The following is a 17,157-nucleotide window of genomic DNA, read 5'->3' on the forward strand; positions in this document are numbered from 1 at the left end:
TGTTCTTGTCCCAAAGAAGAAGAATCCAACAAGATGGGCAGAGTTTAGGCCTATTAGCCTATGTAATGTGATGAATAAAATTATCTCCAAACTTATCACTATGAGACTTGCCCCTCTGCTGCCTTTGCTTACCGTCCCTAATCAGAGTGGTTTTATTAAGGGGAGGCTGCTAAGTGATAATGTGTTGCTAGCCAAGGAGTTATTTCATGAACTTTGGAAGGGAGTGGTTTCCCCAAACATGGTTCTTAAGTTAGACATGGAAAAAGCATATGACCGGGTGCAATGGCCGTTCCTTCTTAAAGTCCCACGACATATGGGCTTCTCGGAGAAATGGGTGAAACTTATTGAAAACTGTATCTCTCCGTGTTGGTTTTCGGTTTTAATCAATGGAAGTCCAGCAGGTTTCTTTAAGTCATCTCGAGGGCTTAGACAAGGAGACCCAATTTCCCCATCTCTTTTTATTTTGGCTGCTGAGTACTTGTCGAGGTCGCTTGACCGTCTGATCTTAGGGCGGAAGGAGATGATGTACCGCACAACAAGATATACAATGGGCGTATCTCACTTGGCTTATGCGGATGATATTATTGTGTTCTCGCAGGCTCAGAGGCCGACCATCTTAAAGCTCATTGAATGTCTAAATCATTATATGGAGGTGTCAGGGCAGAAAGTTAATATGGGGAAGAGCTGTTTTTTTCTCGATAAGAAACATGTATCTTGGGCCCAGGAGGTTACAGTAATCAGTGGGTTCCAGTATGGGAGCCTGCCGGTTATGTATCTAGGTGTCCCAATTTACCAAGGTCGAAAGAAGACAAGCTTGTTTTTGTTCCTTCGAGACAAAATCTCTGCAAGAATACATGGCTGGAGTCATAGGCATCTCTCCTTTGGTGGCCGGCTGACACTTTTAAAGAGTGTACTCGGGGCTATTCCCACTCATATTTTCCAGGTTTTGGAGCCTACAAAAGGTGCTTTGAGGCAGATTGAACAGGTGATGACTAGATTCTTATGGGGATCTTGTAATTCCTCAAGGAAGACTCACTGGATTAAATGGGAACGAGTATGTCTGCCTACGGAGGAGGGGGGTCTGGGGATCCGTAGTTTGTCTGATTTGGTGGAGACTTATAGTATTAAAATGTGGTGGAGATTTTGTGAGCAGGGATCTTTATGGGCTCAATATATGTTCCAAAAATATTGCTCCATCTCGTATCCTATAATTTTTTACAGGTCCCAACGGTTCAGTCCTGTGTGGCGACGCTTGTTCAAGGAGGGAGATCTGTGTCGAGCTCAGACTAGATGGGTACTTGGGGACGGAAATATCAGCTTCTGGTTTGATGCATGGGTGAGAATGGTCCCGCTTGTAGAACTTTGTGCCCCTGGCATTCCTTTACGGAATATAAAAGTTAATGATTTATGGGAAGGAGATCAATGGAGTGAAATGCAACTGTGGTTGTTGGCTGAAGAGGTGGGTTTAGCGGATGAAGTTATTGAGGATATTCTCCAACTCCCGGTGGATAGGAGTAATAAGGATAGGGGAAGGTGGAAACTTAATAGGAATGGAAACTTCTCTAGTGCGTCGGCGTGGAATCTGGTGAGAAATAAAGCTGAAAAACGCCTAACACATGAACTAATCTAGGGTAAATGTATTAGCCCTTCAATTTCTATGTTCTTATGGCGACTTCTTGCCAATAGAATCCCGGTAGATTTGAAGTTGAAATGGAAGGGAATACACTTGGCATCTAAATGTAGATGTTGTGAGAAACCTAGAGAGGAATCTCGGCTCCACCTGTTTGCCAACGGAGAAGTGGCGAGGAGGGTGTGGGGACACTTCGGGAGGTGGTTTCCCCAGGTCCCTTCGTGTGACGGTATAAGGGAGAACTTGGATCTCAGGTTTAGGTGGTGGCAGAGGTCCCTGGGAATTCGATCTAATCAGCACCTGTGCGTTATCATCCCTTGTCTGATTCTTTGGTTTATTTGGACAGAGAGAAATGAGAATGTACATAGGGAGAAACCCCTAGAAGCCGAGAATGTGATAAGAAGAGTAATGTTGCAACTGAGGAATCTGGTTTTGGCCAAGATGATAGGCCCGGACCAGTGGAAGGATTGTTGTCCGATGCTAGAGATCATGCATGAGCCGGCTCGGAAGGAGAACAGAAGGAAAGTGGGCAGGGTCTAGTGGAGGCCTCCTGATTTTGGCTGGGTTAAACTTAATGTTGATGGTGCTTTTCGGTCATCTACTCAAGGAGCAGGAGGAGGGGGAGTGGTAAGAGATAGCTTTGGAGATATCCTTGCAGCATTTTCGACAGGCCTGAGTAGTAAATCTAGTCTGGAAGCTGAGGTAGCGGCAATTTTGGTAAGAGTAGCTTTGGCTAAGCAACATGGTTGCCAACTATGGATTGAGACTGATGCTGAGATGGTAGTCAGGTGGTTGGCCTCGGATCAGTTGGGTTCAGCTACCACCTGCGTTGAGATGGGAAGAATCAGGAGAGAGTTGGCTGGTGTTTTCTGGAAAATTTCGCATATATATAGGGAAGGAAACAAGGCTGCGGACTTCGTGGCGGAAGTTGGATTACAATCTGGCGCAAGGATGGTATATACGGGAGTCTCGGTTTCGGCACGGGTAAAAGCCTTATGCCGGTTGGATCAGATTGGGCTCCCAAACTTCCGTTTCTGGTAAGGGTTCTTGGATGGTGAATGCATCTGGATGCACAGAAGAATGCATTTTGATTTTGTATGAGCTTTGTTATCTTCACTGTTATGTCAAGATTGTCCACTTTTGGGATGGTCTGTGTATGAATTCTTCGTTTTTGGATGATATATAGGGGATGAGGGACCTACTCAACCCTCCACAGTAAAGGTGTTTAAAAAAATAAAAAATAAAAAATAAAACTAGAAGTATCTTGCGCAAGTCAGAAAGCTTTCCTCTCCTCCATAATGATTCTATAAAAAAATATATAGAAAAAGGCCATAGGTATGCCCATTTTTGTCTAGCCCAAATTGTTGCCAAACCTTTAGTCCATATAGGAGTCGACACACCCATTTACCTAGCTTTGAGAGACAAAAGACTTAAGAAATATCAAACTTCTATCTTAGCCATGGTCCAAACTAATATTTGTAATGGCCCAATATACTTCAACTGCTCCTCGAACTTTTCTGTTGATCTGACAGACCCTATGATTTTAGAATCCCTTGTGCTTGACATTCAGATACAGGGAAATGAGTTTCATAATTGCAAAAATTTTGCTGTCATGTTCAGAGTCTACCTTAGGCTTATGTCTTCAAATTTGAACCCTAAATTTAGTAAGAACCCTTTTGTGAAAGGAGAAACTATTCTCTTACAAGTAGATGCTGAACAATCCACAACATACACTCCTAAACGTCTTAAATGGAATCAAATGACAATTCCAAGTCAGTATATTATAAAAGAACCTCAAATCCCCAGGGACATTGAAAGGATAGAATCATCTCAAATAATTGAAGAACCTGATGGTACTGTAACAGTCAAATTTGATAGGACAAATTCTTTCTCAAACTACAGAATCAATAGAAGCTTTAGATATGAGGATAGTAGAGCTTCATGTTCAGATATTCCTAGTCCTTCCGAGAGAAACTGGACGTTCAAAACACCTATACCAAGTACTATGGTCATAACTCTTAATAAAGAATTTACTCCAGATATGGAGTATTTGAATAAAGAATTAAGTTCTCCTTTTTACAAAGAAAAAGAAAGATGGTTTAACAAATTAGATAATAAGATTAGAAGCAAAATAAAGAATGAATGGATGAATGAAATGAAAAGAAGAAAATCAATCTTTCTTTTTTAAGATTTTATAGCAATATACCTCTCTTCAGAAGGATGGTATGATTGTTTTAAAAAACCTACCATTGAAGTTAATTCAAGTCTTATAAAAAAATGGTGTTTGTCAAATAATGGTACTATCATTTCAGCAGTTCATCCTCCTCTTCAATCTTTAAAAATTCAAACTTATAAAGGTGAAATTATTGCAGACCCTTTTAAACAAACTAAAAAGCCTAATGAAAAAATCCTGCTGAAAATGAAGAATTACAGAGAATTATCCAACAGAATAATTATTCAAACCAAATTCTTAACACTATTGCTAACCAATAAGATACTATTTCCACCAAGAGCCCTTCACCCGTCAAACAGAGTATCCTGGATGATACTTCTAGACCTTTTTTCAGAAGTAATGATATTTTTAGAAATAAGAATGTAACTTTTAACCCAAAAACAGAAAAATTATTAACAAAAATTTCTGAAAAACTTGGTGAGCCAAGTACCTCTAATACTAATGTCATCAGAGAAAATCATGAATCAAGTTCTGAACAAGCAAGTTATTCTTCCTCTGATACGGAGAATGATTCTGTTGAAAAATTAGAAGAAGTTTTCAAAAAGTCTGATAACTCCCCCTTTATGATAAACATGATATTTAAAGGAAAAAAGTTTAATAGTAACAAAAATTATTATAATAGACCTTCACCCGTAGATATGCTTTATGAAGAAAGAGGATAATTTCATAAATCTAGTTACGACGGAAATTCAATAACAGAATGGAACATAGATGGAAAATCTTAGTATGAAATCCTTAATACTTTGCAAGAAATGGAAATGGCAAAGATTGCTTATAGGTACAATGGAATTTCTGAAAGAGAAGCTTGCATCCTTCTTGTTAATGGTTTTACTGGTCAATTAAAAAATTGGTGGGATAATGCTTTAGATCTTGGAAGCAAGGAATAAATTTTAAGCCATGTTGTGAGTATTGAAGACCAAGACGGAGAAACAAACGAAACAATCGATGCTTGTGATTTCCTTGTAGTCACTATTTCAATGTATTTTATAGGAAACCCAAGAGAGGAGTATAACAGTTCTTCCATCGTCCTGACCAATCTTAGATGCCCCTCCTTATTTGATCATAGGTGGTATAAGGATGTCTTCATAACCCAGGTTCTCAAAAGAAATGACTGTAATCAAGCTTTCTGGAAAGAATGGTTCATTGCAGGGTTACCCAAACTTTTTAGTGAAAGAATAATACAAAAAATCAAAGATGATATAGATTCTGAGAATATTCCTTTTGAAAATATAACATTCGGGCAATTATTTGCTTTTATCAAGAAAGAAGGCTTAGCCCTATGCATGGAAATAAAAATACAAAACAAATACAGAAAAGATAAACAGAAAAAGAAGAGTGAATTAGGATGTTTCTGTGAAATGTTTGGAATTGAAAAGATTGAAGCCCCTTCTTCTAAGATTAAAAGAAAGACTAGGAAGATTAAAAAAGAATCACAAAGGTCTGAATATAAACCTTACAAAAATAAATTTAGAAGAACAAAACCTAAAAGAACTTATAAACCAACCAATAATAAAGGAAAAAGTGATATAAAATGTTGGTATTGTAAAAAATTAGGACACACTGAAGATAAATGATGGAAGAAAACGAAGAAGAACTTAGACTAAAAGGTAAACAAATCAATAATCTTTTAAGGGAAAAGGATAACTTTTCTAACTCAGAAAGTGAGTCCGATCAAGAAATAGAAGAGATGCTAAATACCTCTGACAAAAGTGATTATCATAGTAGTATTGAACATGGAAAAGATATTTGCAAAAATTGTATCCAAATCATTTCTAAAGAAAAGAAAGAAGTCATCTTTGATCTTATCCAAGAAATCTCAGATACCGATATAAGGGATAATTACCTTAATAAGTTAAAAGATTTAATTCTCGAAGAACCATCTACTTCTAAGAGGATAAACATCAATGAACAATTTAGTCTATATAAACTTTGGGATAAATATCCCTATCAAAGCATATCTAAACAAATAACAACCAAAGACCTCCAAAGTGAAATTAATAGCCTTAAAAAATAAATTAATAAAGAATTTTATGAATTAAAAGAAAAGGACTTTGAAATAGAGACAAGACTCTCTATTATTGAAAATAATAAAGAAATTGATAACTGGAAGAATCTTGATCCAGAAAATAATTCTATAAAAGTTATCCGAGAAATTCAATACCAAAAATGGCATGTTAATATCACTCTTGCGGTTAATGACTTCAAAACCAGTATTATGGCCTTGGTGGATTCAGGAGCAGACCATAATATTATTAGAGAAGTATCGTTCCTACTAAATATTGTGACAAATCCAAATAAAAACTTTATACTTCTAATAATAACCTTTTAAAAATCAAATACAAACTCTCCAAAGCTCATATTTGTAACAATGGGTATTGTTTCAAGAATATCTTTACTATTGTTGAAGATATCACATATAATATGATTCTTGGAACACCTTTCCTAACTCAAATTTATCCTTTCTATGTCAATGATAGTGGTATTACCACCAAAGTTCAGGGAAGAGAAATAAATTTTAAGTTCATCTCTCCCATTAAGAAGCAAGAAATTCTTAATCTTCAGAATAACTCTATATTCAGACAAATTAATAATATTACCCAAAAACAAAAACAAATTGGTTTTCTAAAAGAAGAATTACCTTTTCAACGAATTGAAGACCAACTTAGAACTCCTAAGATCATTTCAAAGATTAAGGAAATTGAAAACAACTTTGTCAAACGAGTTTGTAATGAAATCCCTAATGCCTTCTGGGATAGAAAGCACCATGTCATTGAATTACCTTATGAAATGGGTTTCAATGAAGAAAATATCCCGACAAAATCAAGATCAATCCAAATGAACCAAGAACTCTTAGAAATTTGTAAAAAGGAGATTAAAGAATTATTAGATAAGAAACTTATAAGGACTTCAAAATCTCCTTGGAGTTGTTCTGCCTTTTATGTAGTTAAACAAGTAGAACTTGAAAGAGGAACACCTAGACTAGTCATAAATTATAAACCTCTTAATAAAGTTCTACAATGGATTAGGTATCCAATCCCCAACAAAAAGGATTTAATAGGAAGACTCTTTAATTGTAGCACCCCGGAAAATTGTGACTTTATTTTATTTTATTATTTTTTTTATTTGATGGCTTGTTTTCATTTTATTAATGTGGATGTTGATTTGGAAATGCATTTTTGGAAATTGATTTCTATGTGGTTGTGTTAACGATGTGAAATTAATGGTCGAGAGTTATGTGGAATAATATGATATGTTTTCCAATGGGGGATTTAATTAAATAGGATCACGCATATTTGTGCCAGCCAATTTATTCGAATTCTTTTCGGCCTTTCTATTTATTGGAAGTAATATCTTCTTTCTTGGATTTAATTAATTGTTTTAGGATATTTATCTAAATTAAATCCAAAACCAAAATATTCCTAATTTATTCTACATGATTTTCTACCTTTGCCCCATTCCTTGGAATTTTCGAATTTCTCTTATAATTGGGAGAATAAATTACTTTGTAGATTTAATTGGTACTTTGATTCTTTCCATCTTTAAGACCCTTGAATTTCTGCCCCTTATACCTTTCAATTACCTTGTGGGATTAATTTATTTGTTACATATTTTATGGGAGTCTTTTCCAACAAGAAATTACCAAATTTAAATCTCATTCCTATTTTAATTGTGGATTTAAATATTCCTTTGCTTACTCCCTAAGTACACGCCTATTTTGTTGCCTATTTCTTTTAATTGTGGAGCTTATTCATTGACATCTATTTTATTCCTCCATAATTTAATTGTTTTATTTAAGTATGGGATTAATCCTTGAATATAAAAGGGGAGAAACCCTAACCCTACTTCATTCTACACGCCTTCCTCCTCCCTCTCTCCCTCCCAAACGTTTTCTCCCTCCCTCTCTTCATCCTCTCCAAAATTCCTTCCAATCCTTGTTCTTGCATCCATTAGAGTTTGATTTTCAAGAGTTCCTGACGAATCGCATCAATCTTTGCTTCTACCGTTTAGTTTTCGATCCAAGAAGGTATAATTGAAATTTTCCCTCATCTTCTCCATTGAAACCTTGTTCTCGATTCCTTCATGCATATAGTGAGTGTAGGAATCTTAGATCGCATAATTAATAGGTGGGAATTTGTGTTTGAATGAGAACAATTGAGAATATGCGATTTTGAATGAATATGGGTGAAGTTTTAATGAATCATTTGTGAATGATGTGTGATTATATGAGAACTTGATTGTGAGAACCTTTTGAAGCATGATTGTGCTGTGGAAGCACGAAAAATTTGTGTTTGGATGAATGATAGATAAACCCTAATTCGAATTTGTTAAGCATGAAAACTGTGGTGTTCGGGCAGTAGATTCCAACGTGTGTTTGACCGACCAAACATTCTTATTTTGGCACGAATTTTTAACTGAGTATAATTTGAGATGTCTTCTGTGTTGTGTATAAATTTTAGCCCCTTTTGACTAAATACGAATATTTAATAAATTTTTGAAGTTGACTGCGCAATTCTGCCAGAAACTTGTATTCTCGCCCAAAAAGTTTTGTTTTTTATTTGACGGATCAAATGGCCACCTTTTGATGTGAAATTTTGAACTAGATGAAATTTGAAGTGTCTTCTGAGTTGCGTGAAAATTTCAGCCTCATTGGACATCGGATGGATTTTTGGTGAATTTTTCAAACCAACCGCGCAGTTCTTCCAGATTTGTTGTTATGTGGAAATATCACTTGTTGCCAAGTTTGAGTGAATTATATGATGCATGTATGATTTAGGAATGTATCTTATGACGTGGTTATGTGTTATACGTTAATGTATGCTAGGGTGTTGTTTCGTTATGGTTGTGAACGTTTGGGATGGGTAAATTAAAGAGACGATGAAAGGAACGATAGGACATGCATGATAAATTGTATTGATGGAAGGCTGATTGTGCTTTATTATGTGGTTATGATGCTGATAAGGGTTGTTGAGCGTACGTGGGTACGAAGAGCATGGATTTCAATAAAGTTGTGAACCGTGTTTGTAAGCAATCGAGGTGGGCTTTCTTTACTAAACTCTTTTACGTTTCAAAAGTATGATTGTGGAGCTATAAGGGTGGTTTAAAGTGTTATGTCATGCCATGTTTGTTTTGATGTTGAGATTGGTGCCTGATGCCTACTTCGTTTGAGCTTGCTCCGTTAGGCTATAGGGCTATGTTGAGATTGTGTTTGATGCCTAGTTTGTGAGTTCGCTCCATTAGGCTATAGGGCTATGATAAACGAATTCAGGTCTGAGTAGGGCCGCAAACCCTATCAGGCTGTGTACACAGAGGGGATCGTGAGCCGTCCTTGCTAGTCGGCCGGTCTCGTGGGCGAATAGTGTGGCCACACTTTCGTCGCACTATGGTAAGAGGATGTGAATGATTGATTGTTGAGAAAGTGGGGAGATTGGTTTGCCTGGCCAGACTATGAAAATGTTTTGTGTTCTCGATGATATTTCTTAACTACATGTAAAACTCGAGTTCATTTGTATGGATGACATAACTGTTATAAAATGTTTTCGGCATGAGCCCATTGAGTACAACAAGTACTCAGCCCTGCATTTCTTTTTAAAATTTTGCAGGTTGAGCGAGATGTTGCGATGGATGTTGAGTGAGCGTTAGGAATTCTCGGATGCGTTGTGTCTTCATACATGAGCGTCATCCTATGACTCTCCTTTGATACTTGTTTTTCCGCTGCCGTGTTTCGAATCGTTCTTGTTAAAGTCTTTCGCTTTTCCCCACACGACGTTATGACATTATTTACCTTGAGACATTAATCTGTTGTTTAACTATTCGATAGACCAAAATATTTCTTTTTGAAGTTAATTGGGTTTTCATATTCAATCTCGTCCTTTATTGTTATCTTTCATTGCGTCCCCCTTTTCTTCCCCGCTCCCTTAGACCCTCCCCTCGTCACGTTTTCCCCGTCTTCACTATCCTTAGTAAGGGCGGTCGTGACAAAGTGGTATCAGAGCAATTTTTCTTTCCGCTCTGGGCCGGAGAGTCTTTTTCAGTCTTAGTCTAGATTCGATTCGCTAGAATAAAATAAGGTTAAATTTGGAAGGCTCGACATCCCGCTTCGCCACGCTCAGCCGAGAAAGAAGTAATATATTTTTGTGAGAAAACTTTTATGAGAAAGTTTTGGTGAAAGGAAGATGAGAAAAATTTTGAGAAAGAGAAGAGGAATGATGGAGTGTTTTGCATGAAAGATGAAAATTGATGAGTTGTTTTGAGAATGTTGAGATTTTTGAGAAAAAAAAAGTGAGTCATTTAAAAATGTTTGTTTCAAACATATATGTGAAGTGCATGAGTGTTTTGTTTGGAATGCAAATGTGGTATGAGTTTATACTTAATTATCTTTAAGTATGAATGGTATGAAATACGATGAATGTTGAGATATGAGATGATAAAATATGTTGTGAACTTAGAGTGCCTAAGATGTTAGTTGACCACGCGGACCGTTGTTCTAATTTGAAAACTCACCTATCGCTTTCCCGAGTGACGAAAACGAACGAGAATCTGAAAGTGTGGGGCGAATCCCTAATTTGTCAAGGCACGACGAGGCAAGGAGAGCGAGAGTGCGAATGGAGGCCGGTGGACCATGAAACTTTTCTCGGAATGGCGCAAAACGTTGGAGAAAGCTTGATGAGTGAACTCTTTTACTATTTCCTACGTTTTTCCTGAACGACAAGAACAAAAAGAATACGAGGAAGTTTTCAAGAAGTGGAAGATAGCGAAGACGAAATGAAGTTCAAACGCAAAATAAGGTGCAAGATAAGGAGGGATGATGCGAAGTGAGCGATTTAATTTAATATAGTCTAATCTCGCGTAATTTATTAAAAGTGGCAGCGATGTAACTTTCAACTACAATGTTAATTAACGACATGGGGAAGCTACTTGGAAGACAAGATGATGGAGAAATTCTATATTCGAAGGATGTAAGAAAATTTCGGGATGAAATTTTTGTTAAGATGGGTAGATTGAAACACCCCGACTTTTCTACCTTTTTATTGTGTCCTTGAAAGGCCCGTCGTTTGTGCATCTAAAAAATTTTAGCCTTTATTTCTTTTGTCGAGAGATGGATTTTAAAATTTTGGGCCAAAACCAATTCTTTATTTCTCTGCAGCCCAATTTTTTATTTGAAATCATGCAATCTTATTTCTCCCACTCTGTTCGGTTTCATCAACATCTCCACTTCCTTAAAGATCTCCAACAAATAAATCCAATCTTCACATATACGCATATCCGTAGTGATATATCCTCCCCAAAGTATTTGTTTTTCATACTAATGTTTTCCACAAATCCTCTCACCTGTCAATCCAAAATTATGAAGATCACCGAGAATAGTAGGAAGTGGAAAAAGAGAGGGATTTGGGAGAAGAAGAAGTTTTCGATGGAACTGTTGTTCACAAAATTTCACAGAGCAGCAGTAGTTGTCGATGGCGACATGGGATAAATCGGCGTGAGGGAGTGAGCTCTAGAAAGGGCGATGTGATGCGGCGGCGCAGGAGAAGAGCAGGCATGCGGCTACGGCGGAGCGAAGTTGATCGGGATGGCCACGACATTACTCGGCGAATCTCGAACAACAGCAGCATTGACCAGCAGCGACGACGTCAACTGCACCGTGGCAGGAGCAAGGCTGCAATCTGACTGAGGGAAAAAGTAAGGAGCGCTGGCTGCCGGCGATGAAGACAGAGCAGCGACGAAGCTGTCGGCATACAGTTTCAACAGCGGTGTGAGGAAGGCATCGAAGGAGATGGAAGCGGCGAGGCGCTGCAATTTGGAGCATGAGGCAGCGACAGACTTTCGAGCAAGACGGTGTCGAGAGCAAGGAAGGAGACGACGACATGTGAGCGACAGCGCTGCAGGAAAACTTGAGAGCGATAGCGAGATCGATGGAGAAAGAAGAGGGTGAAATGGGGCTGCTTGGTGGCAGAAGATTTAGAGAAATAGAGAGATGGGTGTTGTTTCTGGAAAAGAAGATGAATGTAAGATTGAGGGAGAAAGTGAAATATGTGATGTGAATTTAGGAAGGAGTAAGAGAGTTGAAGACGTTGCGAGTGAAGCAGAGATATGCGTTCCGTGATCAGATGAGGTTCATGTAAGGAATTCTTATGTTCATCTAATGAGCGCAGCTGAAATTGCAGACAAGAATAACAGATCTAGATTCATAATCATATTGCAAGTTGAGCATGTAATACACAACGAAACTAAATCTTACTTGTTGTTGTGTTTTCTTCTACGATTGTGTCCTGCAAGTTGAATCCACTACTATCGAGGTCCACGTGTATTCTGATCCGATGCAGGAACAATTCCTCGGTACAATCGCTCTATAGAGAAAGCTAGGAATTCTCTACAAAGCTTTACGTATTTTCTCTCTAATGTTACGATATTTCTCATCACCCACAATGGATAATAAATAACCATTATATGGACAAAGAGTCATTAGGGTTTCATGATTGTTGGACTTATGGACTAATTATAATTGTAGCCCGACTATAATTATTTAATCCATATTAATCTAATCTAGCCCATATCCTTTCAATCTCCTACTTGGACTAGCATTAGATATAATACGCAGTTCCAACTTTGTACCCTTGAGCGGATCAAAATACACTTATAGTGTGACCCTTTAGGCCCTCATTATCGACGACGATCTAATCGAAGTCTGCACAAAACTCCTAGACTGCGTTGGCAGCGTAGCTCGATATATGAAGGACGTTTACGTGAATTCGGTAAACAAGCCTTTACACAAAGTTTATAGTAATATCCTTTCATTTACGAACCACCCGATTGAGCCTAAGATTTGTCATGTGTCATCCAAATAGCTCAATGACTTTATCTCATCTTTATTAAATGACCCATTCGATCATATTCAATTACTTTAATTGAATATATCTTTGCATTGGCCAATGACTTAATGGTCAAGTAATATAGAGAATTTGAGTGTTCTCTCGAAATTCTAATCGAGTAATGAATCTCATTCTTGGCTCAACTACCATTTCCATTTATCTTATGATGTACCCAACACAAGTCCGTGTCTTAATCCTCCGAGGGGAGGCAAAGCGTTGTACAAGGTCAAAGCACACCACTCAACAAACAAAATGTGTAATGACCTCAGATCCAAGGACTATTACATACTTCATGTACTAATAAACTGTAGACACTCAACAAAACAGTTTAATAGTAGGGTATACCAATACTCTCCAAATTATACCATGTGTCCATCACGAGTATCTAATATCTCATAGTTGTGAGAACAGCTACATTCTCGAAGAATGTGATGCAAACCCCATGCTAACCTATAACATATCACCAATATCCCATTCTTGATGATCATTGGTTAAGGCTATTTTAGAATTATACTATATCATTAATGTCTCACACCATTAACGACAGTCACAATTCAAGGGAACAAATATTTAGAATAAAATCAAACATTTAAAACAATTATTCCAATAAGTACACAAAACCCATAGGAAATAAAATTTTCATATAATGTGATCAAGTAATATTGTCTCAACACAAAATGTTTCTAAGACATATAAAACTGTAACTCCCACTGATTCAAAGCCATCTACCAACATGCATAACACCTAAGCTCTCAAAGTGCTTGTTGTGTTTTGCTATACATAACGGTTTGGTGAAAGGATCAGCCAAGTTATCATCAGTGGGTACTCTTTCTAATTTTATGTCGTTTCTTTCAATTATTTCTATAATCAGATGATATCTTCTGGGAACATGCTTGTTCCTGTTCGTAGCTCTGGATTCTTTTGCTTGCGCAACAGCACCAGTGTTGTTACAATAGAAAGGTATTGCACTATTGGCACTCGGAATGACACCCAGTTCTTTAACGAACTCTAACAAAGCAACAGCTTCTTTGGCAGCTTCAGATGCAGCAATATACTCGGCTTCGGTGGTGGAATCGGCAGTTGTACCTTGTTTGGAACTATTCCAACTCACTGCTCCACCATTGAGGACAAAACATATCCAGACTGAGACATATAGTCATCATGGTCTGTTTGAAACTAGCATCAGTGTACCCAGTAACTGATAACTCTGGTTGTCCACCATAAACTAAGAAATATTCTTTAGTCCTTCTAAGGTATTTAAGAATAGTCTTAACAGTTTTCCAATGTTCCTCACCAGGATTTTGCTGAAATCTTCCTGTCATGCTAAGCGCATATGCCACATCTGGCCTAGTAGAAATCATGGCATACATAGTAGATCCTATCGCCGAAGCATACGGGATCCTTTTCATGTTGTCTCTTTCTTTGTCATTAGAAGGACAGTCCTTCTTTGACAATACAATGCCATGTCCCATAGGAAGAAAACCTTTCTTAGAATTCTCCATTGAGAAGCGCCTTAGCAACTTGTTTATGTAAGTGGATTGTGATAATCCCAATATCATATTCGGTCTATCTCGATAGATCTTGATTCCAAGGATGTAGGAAGCATCACCCAGATCCTTCATCACAAAGGAACTAGACAACCATTCTTTCACGGATTGTATCATGGAACGATCGCTTCCCATAATCAAGATGTCATCAACATATATGATGAGGAAGACAACGTTTCCATTCTCGCGTTTACTATAAACACATGGGTCCTCTTTGCTTCTGACAAAACCAAACGATTTGATTGTTCTGTCAAAACAAATATTCCAACTCCTCGAAGCTTGCTTAAGTCCATAGATGGACTTCTTTAGCTTGCACACTGCATTCGATACAAAACCTTCTGGCTGTGTCATATAGACATCGCCTTCTAATTCTCCATTGAGAAATGCGGTTTTGACATCCATTTGCCAAATGTCGAAATTGTAGTATGCAGCAATTGCAAGTAATATCCTAATGGACTTGATCTTAGCCACTGGCGAAAAGGTTTCATCATAGTCAATGCCTTCGCGCTGACTATAACCCTTTGCCACTAACCTAGCCTTGTTGGTTTGTACTTTTCCATCTGCATCTCTCTTCTTTTTGAAGATCCATTTGCAACCTATGGGGTAAACCCCATCTGGCAAGTCAACTAGTTCCCAGACTAAGTTGAAGTACATCGAGTCCATTTCAGATATCAAGGCTTCAAGCCACTTCTCTCGATCGATGTCCGACACCGCCTCGGTATAGGTCTTAGGCTCATCATCATCTAAATCAATTTCATCATCTTGGTTCTCAACCATTAGATTCAATCTCTCAGGTGCACGACGAATCCTTCTAGGCCTATTGAGTTGGTTTTCTTCTGGCTCGGGCTGTTCATTCTGATTGTGAGTAGGCCCAGGAATATCACTATGATCTTCTTGAGGTAGAGGTGATGCAACTATTGTATCATCTTGTATTTGATGTATCTCATTATCTTGAGGAGGTTCTTCGAGAGTCCCTCTAAGGTCTCCTCTAATAGTATTTTCCCATCCCAATAGATCATCAAAAACTCCCACTGAGTTATTGTTCAAACCATTTGACAATACATCATCCTCATTGTTAACTTGTGGTTCTTGAATTTCTTCAAGATCTACTGTATTTTGACCTTGTTCCTTGCAGACATAACTGTCTTCAAGGAACGTCACATTCCTTGATGTTATCACCTTGTGATTTTCAGGACAGTAGAAATCGTATCCCCTAGTTTGTTTAGGATATCCCACAAAGTAACACTTCTCACTTTTAGATTCCAACTTATCAGTCATTTGTTTCTTAACAAAAGCTGGACAACCCCAGGTCCGCATATAGTTAAGACAAGGCTTTTTGACATACCATAACTCATATGGTGTTTTCTCAACTGATTTAGATGGAACTCTATTCAGAATGTAAATAGCAGTCAATAAAGCATGACCCCAGAGAAATAAAGGAAGACTAGCTAAACTCATCATGGATCGAACCATATCTAATAATGTTCGGTTTCTCTATTCAGATACTCCATTCATTTGTGGTGTACCAGGAGGTGTCCAGTCCGACTGAATTCCATGCGATTTCAAGTAATCAAGAAATTCTCGGCTCAAGTATTCCCCTCCTCGATCTGATCGAAGAGTTTTTATACTTTTCCCAAGTTGTTTCTCAACTTCACACTTAAACTCTATAAATTTCTCAAAGGCCTCAGATTTGTGTTTCATAAGATACACATATCCATACCTTGTCAAATCATCAGTGAAAGTAATGAAGTACGAATAACCACCTTTTGCTTGAGTTGGAAACGGTCCGCACACATCTGTGTGGATCAACTCTAGCACATCATTAGCACGCACCCCTTTCCCAGAAAGTGGCTTATTAGTCATCTTTCCTTTGAGACAGAATTCACAAGCACCATATGATTCAAAATCAAATGAATTTAGATAGTCTAACTTTCTCAATCTTGCTATCCTTTTCTCATTGATATGACCAAGTCTACAATGCCAAAGATAAGTAGCATTATCCGTATTACATAGCTTAAGTCTTTTATTTTGCACATTGAGAATATCCCGTTTGCATTCAAGCATATATAATCCATTCTCTAAAGAGGCATTTCCATAAAACAATCCATTATTAGAAAACGAGCACCTGCTGTTTGCAAAATGGAAGGAAAAACCTTCGATGTCCAACATCGGAATGGAAATAATATTCTTTGAAATAACTGGAACGAAATAACAATTATGTAAATCTAGTCTATGTCCTGAGGGAAGATCTAATCTATAAGTTCCCACGCGTTCGGCAGCAACTTTTGCTCCATTTCCAACACGTAGGTCTACTTCCCCAGGCCTCACTTTCCTGCTGTCAATTAAACCTTACACATTATTACAAATGTGTGAACCACAAGCGGTATCCAATACCCAGGATTGTGAGTTATTCATAGACATATTTATCTCAATGACAAACATAGCTGAGCTCCCACTCATTGCACCTTCTGCCTTGAGTTTTGGGCAGTCTCTCTGCCACTCCGTGAAATTTGACCTAGTCAATTTGTTTGTTTCCATCATATACTCATAAGATAAGTTTGACATATTATCTGAACAGAAAATAAAATGAAAAACAAATTAGAAAAGCATACAAAGATCACAATCGCATCACTAATCAAACAAGGGTTTATTGTATTGATTAGCTCCCACTAATTTTAACATATATTATGTCCCCCAAACATAAAATATGAATTTATATCTAATATAAATTTTAGTGGTCCAAGATCCAAGTTTATATTATTGCAGCCTCTGCGACGGCTGATGACTACAATAATATCACCAGGTAGGCCTCCAAGCCAATTGTAACAACAATTTTACAATTCTTGGTTTATTAATCTAATTAATATACGTCCATAA

Source organism: Salvia splendens, chromosome 5, assembly GCF_004379255.2.
Source record: "Salvia splendens isolate huo1 chromosome 5, SspV2, whole genome shotgun sequence".
Classification (NCBI taxonomy): domain Eukaryota; kingdom Viridiplantae; phylum Streptophyta; class Magnoliopsida; order Lamiales; family Lamiaceae; genus Salvia; species Salvia splendens.